Genomic DNA, 19510 nt, shown 5'->3' with positions numbered 1-19510 from the left:
CTCTAGCTATGAAATCATAGGACCCCAGAGGTCACTGGGTTTATTCACCATCACACAACATTCACCAGCCCAAGATCAAATTAACCTTTTTGCAGCACTATCAAAATATTTACTTGTATTCATACACTTCAGAGAAATGTATGATGCATAGAATTACTTTGTTTTACTTAGAAAAATAGAATCCTTGCTAAAGAACATTTTCTAACTGCTTTACTTTGGGGGACAGGAGGCGTGAGAAGAATATGAGGTAATTACAATGTCTATTATAACCTCAGACTATGGGCCTTAAAACAGTTAAAAATATGAAAGAATAGTTAATATTTATTTTCCGACCTAATGTATAATTTTCTATATTCCAAATGTCTAAATCAAATTCCATAGAAATGTGAACTAGAATTCCACAGCAGTCAGTGCCTGCAGTCAGGCTGGAGAAAAACAGTTGCAGTTGGGTATCTATTCATAACCTGCCAATAACTGCTGTTGAACGGCAGTGGGCTCCACTTTTAATTGTCAAAGAATTGATTTTTCCAGGCAATGTGGTTGAAGTGGACAAGAAAAGCTCTTGTGTTTCCATCCAGGACAACCCCTCCTACTTGGAACAACTGAACCCCAAATCAAAATAATTCCACTCCACATCAATTCTCAACATATCAATTCTCAACGTCTCTAGCATCAAAAATATCCCTTTTCTTCCAGTTCAGCAAGTCAAGCACAAGAAAATATCTCAAGTGGGAGCAAAAAGAAACATGATGTGAATCAAGAAAGCTGATTTGCATGAGGCAAAAATGCACTGAAGTTTGCATTTGAATTTATTTCAGCATTTGAAGATATGCAATTCTCATCCTACAAGGGTATTATTATTGATTGTGTGATTTGTATAAATAAATGAGGCTTAAAAGACAACTACATGACTTAAAGTTCTTACACTAGTAAGAATACATGTAATTTGTTCTCCAGTTGGAGACTCAGAATACTGCTGGAAAAACCTAAATTTGTTTAATGTTCTACCTCTTTCCTCATTGGCTGCCTAATGTTTTTGATCTATTCAATTCAGCCCATTTCTGATTGATGGGCACCATCAGAATCTAGTTGGCGATGCAGCTTCCCTGCAATCAATAGCAGTGGTACAGTGCTGCATGTTATATATCAAAATATTCACATACTTTTCCACACTTTAGCAAGGCACATTATCTTTTTCCTTATTTCAAAATCAGTTCCACACATTTGAGTTTCAAAGTAAATGGCAAGACACTAATATAAGTACAGTAGTGAATAAAAGCAATACAAGATATGGCCTCTGATTTAAAAAAAAATAAATAAAGGTGAGATTGACAAATTTTGAGCCCTTACCATCTGGGCTATTCCAGGTCTTTTAAATATAAAGATGATGTCCAACTCATTCTTGTCAATATGAGGACTGGGACTTACAGAGATTGAATCATTTGCTAAAGGTCACACAGAGAATACATAGTACGTCTCTGGTTCCAAAGATTTTCCAGCGTTCTGCACAACACATTTCAGAGTCTCCTGAAACAGATCCTATTGTCTCATTCAGAAATGAGACGCAGAAGTGATATGACACAGAATTACAATGCAAATGCGATATAGAAGGCCATTTCTTGATAGTCATAAAGATACTAGTAACTGTAGTAACAATACTCTAGGAGCATAGTGGACCTGGAAATTATTTCAGGTGAAGATGTTTTAAGAAGGCCTTTGGGGGAGTTAAGAGAATTAAATTATGTCTTAAAGAATGGGAGAATTGAATGAGATGAGAATAATAAGCTCTGTATTGTGCCATAGGGGAACAGTATGAGCAAAACCTCAATGGATGTTTAAAGCAATGTGCCCAAGTATTTCATTAGGATGCAGGACTTGATTTAAATGCCCTCCATCTTCAATCTCAGAAATTTAACTAGCTAAAATATGCTGGACACTGGATAGGTACAGTGTAAGTCAGGCTCAGTAGCTTGCCGATTTAAAAATCTCTGCCTCAATGGCTACATGATTACTTGAAATTCTTATAAGTATCAGCTTTCTTTCAATTTAAGGTTTTAGATTTATATAGTCACCCTGCCATCTCTTGACTGAACATCAATATTTTCTTGAAGTTCTTCATACATGTGTGTTTCCAGATTGTCATGGATGCAAGATCCCAAATAGTTACTATAATTCTGAGACTTGTGAAAGGATCAACAAGCATGAGATATTGCCTGTGGAAAATGAGTCAGGGATAAGTGGGCAGTAAAGTGAGAAAAGATGAAGAAGTCTCCTAAATTGATATATACTGATAACACACAAGGAGGTTTTAGTGAGGGATGGCTGAAGGGAAATATTTCACATACACTATAATGTAAAGGTCAACGAGTATGGTTATTAGTGTTTCCTGGGATGTCTCCAGATTCATCTTAGTAGTTCCCACATTTGGGGAAAGACTATTACTTGGGAACAAATCTATTCTTCACAATATTAAAGATTAAACAGTACCTTCATGTTGTGTGACAGAAAATTGCTGAAATTATTTACTAAATGCCAATATTTTCCATTGTGCGATATCTCAGACCTGCTGCCTTGGGAAGAAGGATGTGATTGCTGCTGTGATCGTAAGTTTCCTGAGGCCTCCCCAGCCCTGCAAAACTGTGAGTCAATTAAACCTCTTTCCTTTATAAATTACCCAGTTTGAGGTATTTCTTCATAGCAGCATGAGAATAAACGAGTACAAGTCCTATATCAGTTTATGAAAACAACATAGTGTATGTGATTTCCCCAATATTAGGGGTCTTATGAGATACTATCTGGACAATGCAAATTGAAGTCAGCTTGCTGATGTCAATACCAGTAGCACCACAGGAAAGATACAAACCAACAATTGGGAGATTACATCATCACAGATGCAATTTCCTCAACATCTTTAAGTATACCTAACCAAAGATTGATAGCAAATTTAATGAGCAATCCATTCTTAGGCTGAATGCACATGATGCTATTATATAAAATGGCAACAACTGGAAATGTGTCAGAAATGCACTTTACAACATTAGTTGAAAATGCCATTGATTGATCAGTATCATACTGAATTTGACCCCAGCAACTACTTCTGCAGTGCTCAGGACAAATGACATGTAAAAGAAAGTTTCAAGTAAAATCCATGTTTAAGGAAGAAAAGGCATTTTTCATAAAGAACATGTCAGTGTCTTTTTGAAGCAATATGCCAATGCGATGTCTCCTGTCACATAAAGGAAAGTAACCCTTTTGGCAAATTATGTTGTCTCATCTTTTGCCAGGCACTCATTTGGTAAACTGCTGCATATATTGTTTTACTCTCATAGCTATAAATTATATCTGATTTATTCTAAATTGCAGCTTATTTAATGGACAATTATTGAGAAATTATTTCCACATGACTTGACTGGTGAAATGTAAGGGAGAAATGGAGGTCATGTTTTGAGAATGTAGTCCCAGACTGGATGGAGAAAGCAGCATAATGAATAGAAGTTTACTCTTAGTGTGTTCCACATATATTCCTCTTTAGCTTTCCCTTTTCACATTGACTAGGCTAATTGATAAGACTCATTGATTAAATGGTAGAAGAGAACATTACAGCAGCCAGAAGCAGAAATCATAAAAATTTGGTTGAAACAAGTCCTAGCAAACTCACAGGTTCTTGTTTATGACTTTGCTTAATTCTCTCCTCCCCACCCTTTGGGAATAAGTGAGGAGAGAGGTACTAGTTGGTCCGAAAAAGTCTAAATACTACCAGGACAAAGTATGGCGAATTTTCTAAAGCATAAAAAGATCAACCAACTAATTTGTAAAAAGAATATAAGGAGTTTATCTTGTTATGGTCAGATAAGCAAATGACCTTGTTGCTACTCTGAGTGAAGATTGGTCACTTCTATGACAAATCATGGAAAAAGGAGGATTTGAAGAAGTGTTATTAAATGTTTCATATAAAAGGGAAAGCAGATAATTCAAAATTATAAAATCCTATTATTTTTAAACATGGAAAAAATAAATAGCCCAGAATTTATACTCTAAACCAGTAGTTCCCATTCCCTTCACAACCTCTGCAAGTTTCCATTTGATCATATCAGTTACTGGTTATCTGTTAGTAATGGCTATATTTCAAAAAATATGCATATAGAACTCTTTTATAATATTTGAGCTTTTTCTATTATCTTTACCTTTTGCAATGAAAGATGGGGGCACAATAAATTTAACTTACTTGCCACTTCCCCTATCATTCCTCATATCTACTATATTCAAATTTTAAATTATTTTTAGTGTTTTGACTGATTATTTTCTAACTGTGATACATATTCTCTATTTCTTGTTGACTCTCCTTTAGAAATTCTCTCTTACTTTCCTTACTAGGTATAAATATTAGCATCCCTACATATTCTCCAGGTCACTTTTCCATGACCCACTTCATTTTTCAATAGTTACAGCTCCCTATGCCCTTATTTTATCAGGGTTAGTAATTTGTCCTTTAAAAATAATTAGGCAGTTAGTCTTTTGTCCACAGATGATTTCTGAAGGTTAAAAACCAATAAACATTTACATAAATCTGTGTATATAAATATTTTTCATTGCAAAACACACAGCAGAGCTAAGAAGCATTTCCTTCTTCAATTTATTAGCCTCTGTAAGGTTCAATGTCAGGACAAGAATGTTGCTCACAGTGGAATGTTCCTAACAACAAGGACGAACAAAATTTTATTTTCTTATGTTTCCTGAATTGTTCCCAAGAATAGCACATTTTGCCTTGCCTCATATGTAGACCTTGACTTTCTATTACTTGTGTTTTGTTGTTTTGTGTTGTGTGTTTGTTTTTCCTGACTTTTCTAATTTTTGACATTTTATTTGTGAGAAAAATAAATAAAATGCATAGATCACTTAGATCACTAGTATATTCCAACTTTTTCTTTCTTTTTTTTTTTTTTTCTTTTTGTTTGAGACAGAGTTTTGCTCTTATTGCCCAGGCTGTAGTGCAATGGCACCATCTCCACTCACAGCAACCTCTGCCTCCTGGGTTCAGGCAATTCTCCTGCCTCATCCTCCCAAGTAGCTGAGATTACAGGCCAATGCCATCATGCCTGGATAATTTTGTATTTTTAGTACAGATGGTGGTGTTTCTCCATGTTGGTCAGTCTGATCTCGAACTCACAACCTCAGGTGATCCGCCTGCCTCAGCCTCCCAATGTGCTAGGATTACAGGCATGAGCCACCTCGCCCAGCCTCCAGTTTTTTATATAATCACTCGACTGTTCACTAGCCAATGTCTCTTTTAGATATGCACTTTAGAGCCACTGATGTTCAGTCTTATAATTACTTTCAATGCCTGTTCAGATCTATCTTTTTAGGATTTCATTTCCTTGAGCTCTTTTGTCAGGGTCACTGTTTCCGCAATTCCACAGCCTCCGTTCACTCTTCTTTTATCTCTAGATTGAGTAACTGCTTCTGAAATAGTTCATGGAGGAGAGTTGTTTAAAATACTATCTTTATGAAAATGTGTTTATTTTCAGTTATAATTGATGGACAGTTTCTCTCAGGATAGAATAACTGGTTGAATAGCACTTCCCTTAAAAATCTGAGGTTGTTTTATCTTTATCTTCTATGACCCAAAGATTTTGATAAATACATAGTTCTTAAGCTTGCTTCTTTTGTGCTAACCTGCTTTTTGTTTTTTAAATCTTGAAGTTTTTAATAAGTCTGCTTATTCCTAGAACATTGAAAATTCAGAAAGTAATCTTACATTAAAATTTCTTCTGCATGCCAATTTGTGAATAACTTTGATTTAAATTCTTATATCATTTATTAGGTCTGGAAATTTTTCTTTTTTTCCTTTAGTGTCTTCCTTGTGTTTTATTTCTGTCTCTTTTTATTTTTTTTTCCTAATTGTTTGAAGTATAACGACATGGAGAAACACATAAATCAATAACTAGACCTTTCATGAATGGCCTCAAAGTGAACAAGTCTGTGATATCTCGATCATCAAAGTCAAAATAAAAAAGATTACAAAAAAAATAAGGATAATTCCCTTGTGTTGATTCCCAGTTCCTACACTTTCTCATCCTACACACTATAACCCTTAAACCAGTTTTTAAAACTATAGGCTAGTTTTGCCTGTTTGGTTTTTAATTTTTATAAAGGAGCTATGAAACATTTATGCTTACATGTTTGACTTCTTACACCCAACATTGGTTTTATGAGATTATTACTGAGTGTAGTCATAGTTCTTCTACTGATTCATTCATTTTAGTTGTACTAATAGGTATTAGAGCATCTCATTATCATATTAACATGCATTTTATTATTATTAATATTTGATAGCTTTTCATGCTTATTGAATATTTGGATGTCAGCTTTTGGTAAGTTCTTGCTCTGCCTTTTCTATTCTGATATGTAGGATTTTCTTTCTGGGTATGGGCCATTTGTAAATTATATAAATTGAAAATATTTTCTTCTCCGTAGCTTTTTAAAAATTCATTTAATGATTATAGTTCATAAATGCTATTCTTAATTTTAATATTATCCAACTTATTTTTAATTTCCTTTATATTCAGAGCTTTTGTCTCCTGTTTATCTACCACAAATTCATGAGGATGTTTTTGAATATATTCTAAAAGTTTTAACATTACCCCTTTTATATTTTGGATCTATAATCAACATGAAATTGGTCTTTGTGTATAATGTGAGACAAAGGTCAAGTTTTATTTCTTTTCATGAGAGGATCCAATTCATCCAAAACCTTTTCTTAGAAAGAATATCTTTCTCCCAATATTATTTAATATAATTTTTATAATAAATCAAGTGTTCACATATGTATGGGTCTATTCTGTTCTGTTAATCACTTTAGTATCCTTTGTGCTAATTTTATTCAGTATTAATTCAAGTACTTTTAATTTAAGGACTGTGATACCTTAGAAAAAGAATTCAGAGGGGTGAACCCTACAACTTTCTCAGCTTACTACTTAGAGGCAATTACCTTATTGAGAGGTGCTGGGAGACAGCAGCCTGTCAGAATCGTGTGATATAGCTTAGTTGAGGGAGGCCAAGATAGCTAGAATCTGTAGAGCAGAATACTAGAGAGAAAGTGGTGTTAGAGAGAGATAATCCAGAGACTTGTAGAGGGAACCTCTAGGATTCTTGTTTAAATACTTATCAATGTGTGCATAAGAAGAAATTACCTGACACTAGAGAAAGAATGATGCAAATAATTTGGGTCCTGTGAGCCAGAGCAGAAAGACCTTATGAACACAGAATATTGGATAGAATCCTATGAAGGGATGTCATCTCAGTAGAGCTCCATTAGCCATATACTAAAGAATTTCATAGAACCCACATAACTGAGAATTAAGGTAGAACTCAAAAAGACCGATCTAATTTCAAGTATTTTAAACAGGAAAAGTCCAACACCAAGCAATATAAAATTCAAAGTATACAATAGCCAATCAAAATTTACCAGGCATGCAAAGAATCAGGAAAATATGGCTGATAACTAAAGAGAAAAATGTAAATCAATATAAACAAAGCCGGAAATGACACAGATGATGGGATTAGTAGCTGTCATAAAAGTACACCATATGTTCAAGAAGATAGAGGAAATTGTTAACAGGGTTAGAAAGGAAAATATATAAATATTTTTGGTGGCTTATTGGTGATATATAAAAATAAAATTAAACTTTATGTACTGATGTTGAATGAAGAGATGCAGTTCAGATAACCCTTCAAGAAAGCCTTGCTTCCCGGCTGCAAAAATTGAATGGCTAATATTTTCTATTTTTAGCTCTCTCTGGATATGCCTCAGCATTTGATCTGAGGTCATACTTTTCAGAATCACCCCTGGATAATGACTAAGCAAGAAGATAGTAACAGAAGTCATTCTTCTTCATATGTCCTTAGACAATAGCTAATCCAAGCAATATTTTCTTTACTAGGGAGGATTTTCTTTATTTTCCACAAAAGGAACCCTCCTCAATAAAGAAAAGATGGAGGAAAATGGTCCAGCTTGGTTCAAATGCAAATTGAAACAAATAAGATTTGGCACCATATATCAGAGTAAATTGGGATAAAATGTAGCTGTCATACAGGCCCACTCAGGGACAGCCTTGAAAAACAGCACAAATGGAAAATCTTCCCAATGGGCAGAATTTCTTTGCCTGAGCTCTCATTTTGTGTAGAAATAGAAGCTACCTGGGGTTAGATTGTATGCAAACTAAGAGAGAGAAACCAAAGGCTTTGTCAGGCCCTGGAAGATTAGAAGCTTGGAGACATAGGATGGAGAGAGGAGTCTGGATGGACGTATGGGAGGTAAAATATAATGTAATGTGAGGATCACTGTATTTCATGCTAATGCCTACCAGATGGCATTTACTCTGGAAGAGGTACTGAATAACCAGTAGACACATTGACTTGGTTCACTATTATCAGCCAGTCTGTCTCTGTGCAGCCCATTTGTGAATAAAAGGATCAAGGTGGCTCCCATTCATCAAGTTTTATCTGTCTATTGCTTCTATTAAACATCCAACATGCCAGGAAGATAAATGGGTACTGAGCCCTTCTTACAGCATCCTCCTTTGAATAGGCCAACAGGCCACATGGTGGCAAATCAACATAGTTGACTTCTTACCCAGAATTACTTTTGATTAGAAGCATTTCTATTATTTTAACATTTTGCTTTTCTTACTTACAAACCCTCAACAAGTGTCACTATTAAAGGGCTTATAGATTGGTTCATAGTCAGTACATCACATATAATATTGAATCATGCTAAAGATTTAATATTGAATCTTTGACAAGAACAGAAGCTTAGTAATTGGCCCATGACTAAAGCATTCATTGATTCTACCCTAAATCACACCAATCAGAAGCTGCTGGCCTGTGGGAATGATGGAGCCATTGATGGCACAGCTGGGGTGCCACCTTGGAGAGAATTCCCTTTGAAGAGATTCACCTTTCTCCAGGAGACAATATATTTCCTGTATCCGCAATTATTATATGAACTTGTATCCAATAGGCAGACTACACAGGTCTAGGAACTCAGGAGTGAAAGTAGGGAATTTCTCATCCACCATCACTCCTAGAAACTTACTTGGGGAATATGTTTCTTTTCCCCACAACTCTGTACTCTGCAGTGTTAGAGATCCTGATTTCTCAAAGGGATCCTGTCCCTGGCTACTTAAAGGTGTCTTGTCTAAGATCAGGGCTCTTCCCAGGCAGCCCACATCAATGACTGGTTGATAGTTAGAAAATCCCACCCTCTTGCCCCAAAACGGGGAAAAATGTGAAGGTCCATGAAAGCTTCAGAATTTTAACTGGGGCCAGCTGAAGGCTTTGCTGAGTTTGTATTACAACTTGAGTTTCTCTGTGTGCCCAAACCTGCTTTCTTTCCTTCCCCTCTCAGGTGTTGATGCTAAGCACATTCTCTAACAAACTTCCGGCACGGCTAATCTTTATCTGTCTATTTCCTGGAAAATTCAGCCATAATGGCTCATCACTACAGTCAGTTTCATCCCTCAGCTGGTGCAGTGGCTAACATGTGTAATCCCAGCACTTTGGGAGGCTGAGGCAGGAGGATTCTGAGTCCAGGAGTTTGAAACCAGCCTGGGCAACAAAGTGAGGGCTGATCTTTACAAAAAAATTAAAATGAAATAAATTAGCTGGGCGTGGTGGCACACACCTGTAGTCCCAGTTACTCGGGAAGCTGAGCAGGAAGATCATTTAATCCTTAATGGTAGAGGCTTCAGTGAGTCATGATAATGCACTCCAGCCTGAGACAGAGTAAGACCCTGTCTCAAAACAAACTAACAAAAAACTTCATCTTTCAAATACTTTCTAACACTTTCTGTTCCAGAAATTTGTCAAGGTCTCTTGTCACTGGAAATTGCCTCCTTTTAAATTTCATGATGTGTTTTTTCCTTTATGCTCTTTTATAATTTTATTTTAATAACTTTGGAGGAAGAGAGAAATGCACAATTCTTGACCCAGATCTTTCAGTTATTAAGCTTGGTATATAGATGATATTTTATAGTCAAAAATGCTCAATAACAGTTTTAGATGAATTTAAATTTGTGATCAAAAATTTTAGCAAAAAAAAATTCTCACGTTTTTATAAAGATGTAATTCTGCAATATGAAATTACCAATGGCTTTTACAAAGGACAGGATTTTGATGATATGTGATATCAATAACAGAAATGCTATTTCTTATAGTTGTGTTTGAAGTAAAACAATTGTGTTATAAATGGACAATACAAGCAATGTGTAACAAAAAGCTTTATGGCACATTGTATTTGATTTTTCTGACAAAATATTTTTGAAACTAAAAATACTAAATTTGTACATCTCCTCAATGTACTATATTGATACAATGAAATAATGTTTATGCTTAAGTTTGATAAATTTTACAATATTTTATAACTATTCTAGATACAGAATAGAAACTAAAATTCCCATGTTTATCTATACATATATAGCTTGAAATACGTTTCTACAAAGCTGAAAATAAAATTAAATTTGATTTACATATAGACAGGCCAGTAGCTCAGAAACTCTCTCCAGAATAGTAAATTACCCTGAAATAATTCCTTTGGCATATTTCTGTTTCCTAAGCAATGAGATCAGCTTCACTATACCATATCTTCTATGCTTTCAATGACCCAGAACTCTTAAATTTTTCAATAAAGCTCCCCTGTAGGTTCAAAATATAAGAGATATTGATGGCGCTGAAACAGTCTGCAATATATGGGAGATGGAAATTTCTCAGTGCTCTCAAAAATGTTTTTTAAAAAACACTGGATATATACAAGATCATTTAAAAACTATAATGATTCATGCAAAGTGAAAAATTTTTTAAATAGAAGAAAAAGACACATTTACAAGAACCAAGACCTTGAAAATACATAATTGGGATCCAAATGGTAATTGTTTCCTTTTCCAAGTAAAACACTTAACGCAGGGTCAATAGTGAAGCTTTCTTAGGTATATATTTTTTGCTTCCTGATCTCAAATGGTTCATTTGTACAGAGGTGTTAATCCAATCTGTCTTTCTACACTGTGAGTAATTCACAAGAGTTATGCCTCTATCTTGCTGATAGCAAAGGTTTCTTTTAAAATTCCTGTTATTCACACAATTTCTGAATTACTAAATTCTCCCCACACAATGGGAGCTACACAATGACTCCAAGTATTCCCCACTCTTTAATGTAATCTAAAGTTAGAACTGTCATATAGTGCAAGTTCAATAAATTCATATGGCTTATATAAGTCAAGATCTGTTTAACTTTCTCTTGATCTGTATAATAGTCAATGTAAAAGTGGTTTTTGTGAATGCAGATACTTTGCTTCTCAAATAAAATATGTGTGGTGATATGGTTTGGCTCTGTGTCCCACCGGGTCCCTCCCACAACACTTGGGAATTATTATTAGCTAATGTAGCTCCCATAATTCCCAAGTGTTGTGGGAGGGACCTGGTGGGAAATAATTTGAATCCTGGGGGTGGAATCCCCTTTACTTCCTCCAATTAATTACCCTTTTTGTGGCAGTGAGTAAGTTTCACAGGATCTGATGGTTTTACCAGGGATTTCCTCTTTCGCTTTCTTCCTCATTTTCTCTTGCCACTGCCATGTAAGAAGTGCCTTTTGCCTCCCACCATGATTCTGAGGCCTCCCCAGCCATGTGGGCTGTAAGTCCAATTAAACCTCTTTTTCTTCCCCATCTCAGGTATGTCTTTATCAGCATCATGACAACGAACTAATACGTTAAATTGGTACCAGTAGAGTGGGGCATTGCTGAAACGATACACAAAAATGTGGAAGTGACTTTGGAACTGGGTAACAGACAGAGGTTGGAACGATTTGGAGAGCTCAGAAAAAGACAGAAAAATGTGCAAAAGTTTGAAACTTCCTGGAGACTTGTTGAATGGCTTTGCCCAAACTGCTGATAGTGATAATGGACAACAAGGTCTAGGCTGAGGTGGTCTCAGATGGAGATGAGGAACTTCTTCGGAACTGGAGCAAAGGTGATTTTTCTTATGTTTTAGCAAAGAAACTGGTGACATTTTGCCCCTGCTTTAGAGATTTGCAGAATTTTGAACTTGAGAGAAATAATTTATGGTATCTGGAGGAAGACATTTCTAAGCAGCAAAGCATACAAGGGGTGACTATGGTGCTGTTAAAGGCATTCAGTTTTACAAGGGAAGCAGAGGGCATAAAGGATTAGAAAATTTGCAGCCTCATTATGTGATAGAAAAGGAAAACCCATTTTCTGAGGAGAAATTCAAGCCTGCTGCAGAAATTGACATAAGTAACGAAGATCCAAATGTTAATCCAAGATAGTTGGCAAAAATGTCTCTAGGGCATGTCAGAGGTCTTCACAACAGCCCTTCCTATCACAGGCCTGGAGACCTCAAAGAAAATGGTTTCATGAGCTGGGCCTAGGGTCCCCGTGCTGTGTGCAACATAGGGACTTGGTGCCCTGTGTCTCAGCCGCTGTAGCTGTGGCTGTAAGAGACCAACATAGAGGTCGGGCTATGGCTTCAGAGGGTGCAAGCCCAAAGACTTGTCAGGTTCCACATGGTGGTGAGCCTGCTGGTGCACAGAAGTCAAGAACTGGGGTTTGGGAACTTCTGCCTAGATTTCAGAACATGTATGGAAATGCCTGGATGCCCAGGGAGAAGTTTGCTGCAGGGGTGGGGCACTCATGGAAAACCTTTGCTAGGGTAATGCAGAAGGGAAATGTGGGGTTGGAGCCCCCATACAGAGTCCTTTCTGGGGCACTGCCTAGTGGAGCTGTGACAAGAGGGCCACCGTCCTCCAGATCCCAGAATGGTAGATCCACAGACAGCTTACACTGTTCACCTGGAAAAGTCACAGGCACTCAATGCCAGCTCTTAAAAGCAACCAGGAGGGAGGCTGTATTTTGCAAAATCACAGGGTAGAGCTGCCCAAGACCATGGGAAACCACCTCCTGCATCAGCATGATCTGAATGTGACACCTGGAGTCAAGGGAGATCATTTTGGAGCTTTAAAATTTGACAGCCCCACTGGATTTTGGACTTGCATGAGTCCTGTAACCACTTTGTTTTGGGCAATTTCTCCCATTTGGAATGGCTGTATTTACCCAATACTTGTACTCCCATTGTATCTAGAAAGTAATTAGCTTGCTTTTGATTTTACGGACCCATAGGTGGAAGGGACTTGCCTTGTCTCAGATGAGATTTCAGACTGTGGACTTTTGGGTTAATGCTGAAATGAGGTAAGACTCTGGGGCACTGTTGGGAAGGCATGATTGATTTTGAAATGTGAGGGTATGAGATTTGAAGGAGTCAAGGTGGGATAATATGGTTTGGCTCTGTGTCCCCTCCCAAATCTCAACTTCAATTGTAGCTCCCATAATTTCCACATGTTGTGGGAGGGACCCAGTATGAGATAATTTGAATCATGGGGAATTCTACTATAAAGACACATGCACATGTATGTGTACTGCAGAACTGTTCATAATAGCAAAGACTTGGAAGAAACCCAAATGCCCACCAGTGATAGACTGGTTAAAGAAAATGTGGCACATATTTGAATACTATGTGAATACTATGGAATACTATGCAGCCATAAAAAGGATAATTTCATGTCCTTTGCAGAGACATGGATGAAGCTGTAAACCATCACTCTCAGCAAACTAACACAGGGACAGAAAACCAAACACCACATGTCCTCACTCACAAATGGAAGTTGAAAAATGAGAACTACATGGACACAAGGAGGGGAAGATCACACATTGGGGCCTGTTGTGGGGTGGGAAGGATAGGGGAAAGATAGCATTAGGAGAAATGTAGATGACAGGTGGATGGGTGCAGCAAACCACCATGGCACATGTACACCTATGTAACAAACCTGCACATTCTGCACATGTATCCTAGAATTTAAAATATAATTTGAAACAATTAAAATGGGGAAATTACAAATATTGTAAAATAAATTGATTAAAAATAAAAATAAAAAGCATGGTACTGGGATAAAACAGACACATAGACCAGTGGAACAGAATAGAGAACCCAGAAATACATTCACACATTTATGCCCATTGATTTTTGGCAAAGGTGCCAAGAACACACAATGGGAAAGGACTGTCTTTTCAAAAAAATGGTTTTGGCAAAACTAGATATCCATATGCAGAAGAATAAAATTAGGTCCTTATTTATTTTAAAGATGCTTCTCTACTTGCAATGGGGCTACATCCCAATAAACCCGAAAGAAAATCAAAATATTGTAAATCAAAAGATTCACCTAATACACCTAAGCTATAGAACATCATAGCTTAGCCTAGCCTACCTTAAATGTGTTGAGAACATTTATTCATATATGAGCCTACATTGAGCAAAATCATCTAACACAGTGTACTTTATAATAAAGTATTAATATCTTATGTAATTTATAGAATAATGTACTGAAAGTAAAAATAACAGAGTGGTTGTATGGGCATTTGAAGTACAGTTTTTGAAGAATGCCTACTGTTTTTGAACTGTTGTGAAGTTGAAAAATTGTTAAGTCAAGAAACATCTGCATTTTTGTTAAGTATCAAGTTAAATAACAGGAGTTGTACATACTTACACATTCCTGGGTTGCTTGGTCAATCATAATTATTTGCCTCAAAACTTTGATGTTCAGAATACAGTAAAGCAGGTGTAGCACATAATCTTTGGAGGTTCCTTTTTGGTTAGACCATTCCTTGTTCTTACATGTGTAATTTTTTAATTTAAAAATTACTCATATTTAATAAGGAAACTTGCATTGGAGAACAAATTAGTCAAATATTCTTGAGAATTAATTTCATAATAAAATAATATATCAGTAAAACAAAATTTGTTTTAGATAAGATAGGCATAAAGTTTATAATCATTATACTGTAATAACTTCGTAGGCATTGTTATCAGAGCCTGAGTTTGGGATACATCTGTCCACACGATCTACCTGTATATTCCAAACCTATCATGAATGATTAAGTTATAAATAATAGGCAAAGGACTTAGTTTTAATATGACAATTTCATGTTTTATTACAGACAGAACATAAGGTAATATGGATAGGAAAAAGCATAGGCTTGAACACTTCAGTTTTTCAATTGGGAAATGTGTCTTTGTAGTAGAATAATTTATCATCCTTTGAGTATATACCCAGTAATGGGGTTGCTAGATCAGATGGTATTCTGAATCTAAATCCTTCAGATCTAGATCACACTGTCCTTCACAATGGATGAACTAATTTACACTCCCACCAAAAAGTGTTCCTATTTCTAAGTGTTTTTTGGTGGCTACTATAAATAAAATTATTTTTTAAATTTCAGATCAATAGGTGGAATAAGTTCATGAGATCCATTGTATAGCACGATGATGATAGGTCATAACAATGTGTTATATACTTGAAAACCACTAAGAAAATAAATTTTAAATGCTCTTATCACCAAAAATCCTAAGGATTTAAGGTGATAGATATGTGAACTAGGTCAATTTAGCCATTTCACAATGTATACATTATTTCAAAACACTATGGTGTATGCCATAAGTGAATACATTTTTTTTGTCAAATAATTAAAATTATTTTTGAAAAACAAATGTTTAAAATTTTAGTTTTAATATTTGAAAATTTTGATTTTTAGAAGTATGGAAACCCTTCATGTTTTAGCAGAACGTATCTTTAGTAAGCCACATACAGCACGGTTGAGGACAAGGCGTCTCAAAGCATTTCATTCTCAAGCCATGTCTCTGGCAAGTTGCTCTCACCAAGCAACTGATAATAACTGTATTAGTCTACTTAGGCTGTCATAACAAACTATCACAAACCTAACAACAGGTAATTATTTTTTCACTTCTGGAGGTTAGAAGCCTGAGATCCAGGTGTTGGATTGGTTTCATCTAAAGCCTCTCCTTGGTTTGCAGATGACACCTTCTCACTGTCTTCACATGGCCTTTTCTATGTGTGTCCAAGTATCTATGTCCGAATATCCTCTTCTTATACGGACATCAGTCATATTGGATTAGGGCTCAGCCATATGACCTCATTTACCTTCATTATGTCTTTAAAGGCCCTATATTTGAATAAAGTCCCTTTCCGAGGTACTGGGGGTTAGGACTTCAACTTATGAATTTAGGAGGGCATATCAGTCCCTAACAGCCTGCCCTAATTGTTGTGGCTACGATAATACTCTGCTCTTTAATCTCTTCACTGGAGCCCACATTGCTCTCGTCTCACTCCTCTGTTCTGTCCTAGAGTGATCACTTGTTTTTCCAGATTCTCTAAATTGTTTGGAGAGACTTCATCTTTTTTGCAGATGCAGGGATGGTGAGGTCACCTATTCTTTTTTTGGGGGGGGGGGGTAGGGTGGGGCGGGAGGTGGTGAGGGAGGAGAAGGGAAAGAATACAGGGTAAGAGAAAAGGGCTGGAGAACAGGTGACCTTTTTGTTTTTATTTTTTCTCAAACAGCAATGACTGTGGGTCTGATGCCAGGTTCACCTGAATGATACATCTTGAGTTTTTAACAGCATCCAGGAGGCTTTCTCTTTCGGCAAATCATATGCACCACCGGGTCAGGTGGAAGGGGTCTGGCCATGCAGCTCAAGTGTCCAGGTGGAGATGAATGTGTGGCTCCCACAGGCCTGGACTCACCCAGGAACGGCGTGGCAAGGGGGACCGGTGGGGACAGAGAAGGCTCACCCCAGGCCCACAAGCAGCCGCTTGCAGTGGGAAAAGGAAAAGCAGACAAGAAACTCAGGTAGGAAATGCCTGGCTCTGCCTGGTGGACTGCCCCTCCGGAAGGGACAGGTAGCCTATTCTTTCTCTAGATGGTGCAATGTGGTTTTGCCTGCCTGCATGCCTGCTTTCCTTCCTTCTTCCTTCCTTCCTTCCTTTTCTTTTCTTTTCTTTCTTTCTTTCTTTTTTTTTTTTCTTGCTTTTGTTTTTGAGATGGAATCTTGGCCTCCCAGGCTGGAGTGCAATGGCGGGATCTCGGCCCACTGCAAACTCTGCCTCCCAGGTTCAAGCCATTCTCCTCTCAACCTCCCCAGCAGCTGGGATTACAGGCACTCACCACCACGCCCAGCTAATTTTTTGTATTTTTAATAAAGATGAGATCTCACCATGCTGGCCAGGCTGGTCTCGAACTCCTGACCTCAAGTGGTCTACCCACCTCGGTCTCCCAAAGTGCTGAGATTACAGGTGTGAGCCACCGTTTTCTCCATCAGCATCAGTGTTTCCTGTAGCCTGATTTGATGGCAGCAGTTTTAGAGTTAATTCCTGTTTTAGGTTCATCTAAAGTAGGTCTGAAAACTGGAATCTGCTCTCCCACATAATTGGAGCAAAGCCATCTTCTACCACACCTGTAGCCCCAGGACTACTTAGGACAGTGGTTGTGTGTTACATGGCAGCACGTGATTACTCAAGGCCACAGAGTTAGTGTGTGAATAGAGTATAATGTGAAATTCTAACCTGAAAAAAAATCACCCATTATAATTTCTAGAGATAAATACTTAAACAATATTTTCGTCAAAATGTTTTTCTTTCCTTTATCAAAGGAACCATATTGCTACTTGTCAGGAGGGTGTGAAGGCATTTCTTTTGAAATGCTGTTATGTCAAATTGAATTTCAGTTATCAAGGGACTATCCAGCCCCAAAATCAATCATGCAAATGACTAGGGTTTACTACCTTAAAATACACGTCTTATCTTGTGACTCTCATAAGAAGGGTAATAAAAGTAAATATAAATACAATTTTCAATGTTTGGTTCATATTATCATTCTCAGTGGTTAATCATTTTATAATGTTAAAATGCAAAATTAGGTCAATTCTAGTTTTGCATCTCTTACTGGCTTTTATTTGTGATTCTAGAATCGAGCAGCAGTCTGGACCAAAAATGGTTCAGAATGCTCCACCCCACCACATGTGCAGGCTATATTTATAGCCAAAGAGAGAGCGATGTACAGAAAATGGAAGTGAGGTACAAAGACAGCTTGATTGGTTAAACCTGGTCTTTTGCCTTAATTGAACCTGTTTTGAACAGTTGGCCTCCTGCTATGGACGGAAGCTCGGCTTCTGTGATTGGCTGAGATTTAGCTATTTGTGACAAAGGCAAATTTCTAAGTTAGGTTTTCAGTTTTAAGCTAGACTGCATTTCCTCAGGCCAAATTTAATTTGATTTAACAATAATGAAATGTAATGAAAAAATAGGTGACATTTCATGTATTTCAACAAATATTCTCTGTGATCTGGGGAGCTGTAAGTTATTCTATCATAAATTTAATATCACACTTCCATTCTAAAATGTGATTGTGATGAATTAGTAACCTAGATCTTCATAACTCCATGAATCTCTAAAGTCAGAGTAGATTAACCCCTTATCTTTTTCTTTCTTTTTTTTTTTTTTTTTTTTTTTTTGAGACAGAGTCTCCCTTTGTCACCCACGCTGGAGTGCAGTGGTGCAATCTCAGCTCACTGCAACCTCCGCCTCCCAGGTTCAATCAGTTCTCCAGCCTCAGCCTCAAGAGCTCCACCAAGACCAGCTAATTTTTTATTTTTAGCAGAGATGGGGTTTCGCCATGTTCGCCAGTCTGGTTTCAAACTTCTGACCTTAAGTGATCCACCCACCTTGGCCTCCCCAAGTGCTAGGATTATAGGTTTGAGCCACCGCATCAGGCTGTCCCCTACTCTTCAGGTTATTTTTTTAATATATCTGATAGTCATCACCTAGAAGAGAATCCTGGGGTTCCTTCACGTATTTTCTGGTGTCTCATAGCCTACAAAGTGATTTCAGGGTTGTTGACGTTCTCTGAAAAAAAAAAACAGCCAGTTAGAATGTAATAGTTAATTTTATATGTCAACTTGACTGGGCCATGGTGCTTAGATATGTGGTCAAACATTACTCTGGATGTTCCTATGAGGATGTTTTTAGGTGAGATTAACAGTAAAATCTGTGGACTTTAATTAAGCATATTGTCCTCTGTAATATAGATGGGTCTCATCCAATCAGTTTGAATGGAGCAAAAGATTGACACCCCCTCAGCAAGAGGGAAAATTCTCCCCATATTTACCACACATTGTTGCTTATATGTAGCCATGAAAAAACAAATACTTGACCATCATTTAGAAACCCATGATTAAGCCTGAGTTATTACCTAGTTTTTAAAACATTGCCTGGCAAAACCTGAACTTACTGTGAAGTGGAAAATATCTAATCCTTGCTATCCCTAAATTTTAAAGATTAGGAATACTCATAAAAAAATAATAATTCTGTTTTAGAATGAGTAGGTTTCTATTGTGTAATCTGATGTGCACCTTTTCCAAATAAGAAATTAAAATCTCTGAGATGAAAAGTAACTTGTCTGTGGTCATAATGTGCACATAAAAAATAAAGGCAGAGGGATATTGAAAGGCATATTAAAAAGTAAAACTCCTTATATGAGTCACTATTTGTCAAAGTCACATTGATTTGCAGCTAGAATATTAAAAAGAAGCAATTAGG

This window comes from Saimiri boliviensis, chromosome 16, assembly GCF_048565385.1.
Source record: "Saimiri boliviensis isolate mSaiBol1 chromosome 16, mSaiBol1.pri, whole genome shotgun sequence".
Lineage (NCBI taxonomy): Eukaryota > Metazoa > Chordata > Mammalia > Primates > Cebidae > Saimiri > Saimiri boliviensis.
Note: the sequence above shows the minus strand (reverse complement) of the source record.